This window comes from Myotis lucifugus, unplaced genomic scaffold, assembly GCF_000147115.1.
Source record: "Myotis lucifugus unplaced genomic scaffold, Myoluc2.0 scaffold_65, whole genome shotgun sequence".
Lineage (NCBI taxonomy): Eukaryota > Metazoa > Chordata > Mammalia > Chiroptera > Vespertilionidae > Myotis > Myotis lucifugus.
In genome coordinates, this window is record NW_005871113.1 from 5,993,723 (window position 1) to 5,995,347 (window position 1,625).

The following is a 1,625-nucleotide window of genomic DNA, read 5'->3' on the forward strand; positions in this document are numbered from 1 at the left end:
AGGAAGGGAGGGATCTCAAGACAGGGTGGGCGGGAAGGATCGAGTGTCATGTTCTGAAGATGGGGCAGGATCACCCAGCAGGAGAGGAGGGCCGATGAGGCTCAGGGTGGGATGGAGAGAAGTAGCAGGGTCTGTGCGCCTGGCCTCCATGCCAGGATGGAGGCAGACTCAGCCCTGGAGGCTGCAGGGGACCTTTCAAGGGTTTCAAATACGGCAGAGGTGTAATGAAAGGGGCTTCCGAAAGGGTTCTGAGTGTCTCAGAAAGGAGGACTGGGATTTCCAGGGACCAGGCTCTGTCCGTAAGATGTGATGGTGATGGGGTCGCTGCACTGGTGTGCCAGCGCACGCCTCAAACAGTTTCTCTGAATTTCAGAGAAACAGGCAAAAATCTGTCTGGCTAACCAGGTGGATTGTATGGAGAAGGTTGGGCTGTTGGGTCAATGTGATCAGCCAGATCTTAGGCTGAGGTGAGAGGAATTGACCTTGATGGAGGAGCCAGGGGCTGGGTCAGTGGGTGCCTGGTCTTGCCCATTGATGTTTCATAGGAAGATAAAGAATATGCTAATCAAATCTGTGTACAACAGGTAGTTAATACACTGGATAAGAGAACCAGTATCTTAGGAAATCTCAGACGTCTAAAAGGATGGGCTGAAACACTATGAAATTAAATAAGGAGAAAAGTTATCTTCCCCTCTGGCCTCATTTGGGCCTAAACCCACAAGTACAGCGCAGGTGAGGCCTGGCTTCTCAGTGGCTAATGTAGTGAAAACACTCTATTAATCAGTAAGTGACAAGCAAGTGTGAGTTGTTACTCAGCTGAAAATGACTTGAGTGTTGAGTAGCTGTAACCTTGATATAAGTCAGCCATGCATTGTTACTGGCAAAGAGCGAATACATATAAAACAGCCAAAATAAATACTGGCTCAGGGATGATATTAAAAATATTTAGAAACTATGTAAGTGTGTCATGCACTTACCAATCAGAAAAAGCTCAAGTTGTAGCCTTGGGACAGCCATTTACCTTTAATTACAAGATCATAGGATGATCATGCATAAGGGCCCTAAGGATGGGTACTGGGAATAGGACAGCAGCTGTTAAAATTTCAATATTTTATCAGCCCATAGACCCACATGAGTGCTCCCTAGCTGAATATTGGCCAAGGAACAGCCTTGTCACACTCTGCTGATAGGATCTCACCTGGGGGTGCTGTGCAGTGGTGGCTGCTACACCTTCAGAAAGGATAGTGACAAACCAAACATCAGGGGGAGAGTGGCCAGGGTTGAAAGGTAGGGAAGGGCTCTATGATTACATCAAATGAGGAATGGATGAAGGAATTAAGGAGGTTTAATCTAGAGAAGAGGAGCCTCAGACATTTGAAGGACTGCACTGTAGGAGGCAGAGCAAATATATTCCTATACCCCCCAGGAGATAGACCTGGGATGATGGGTATAAGCAAGAAGTGGTCAGATTCTGGCTTAATGACTAGTCTTTTTTAATATTTAAAAATATATTTTTATTGACTTCAGAGAGGAGGGAGAGGGAGAGAGAGACAGAAACATCAATGATGAGAGAGAATCATTGATCGGCTGCCTCCTGCACGCCCTCTATAGGGGATCGAGCCTGC

The 1,625-nt window shown here is 46.6% G+C and overlaps 1 protein-coding gene across 1 annotated transcript in view; it reads left to right on the plus strand.

Annotated features, from left to right (window-relative positions):
• Positions 1-1,625, plus strand: part of LAMB3 (laminin subunit beta 3) — a 35,590-nt gene that overhangs the window by 32,517 nt on the left and 1,448 nt on the right. The window lies entirely within an intron of this gene.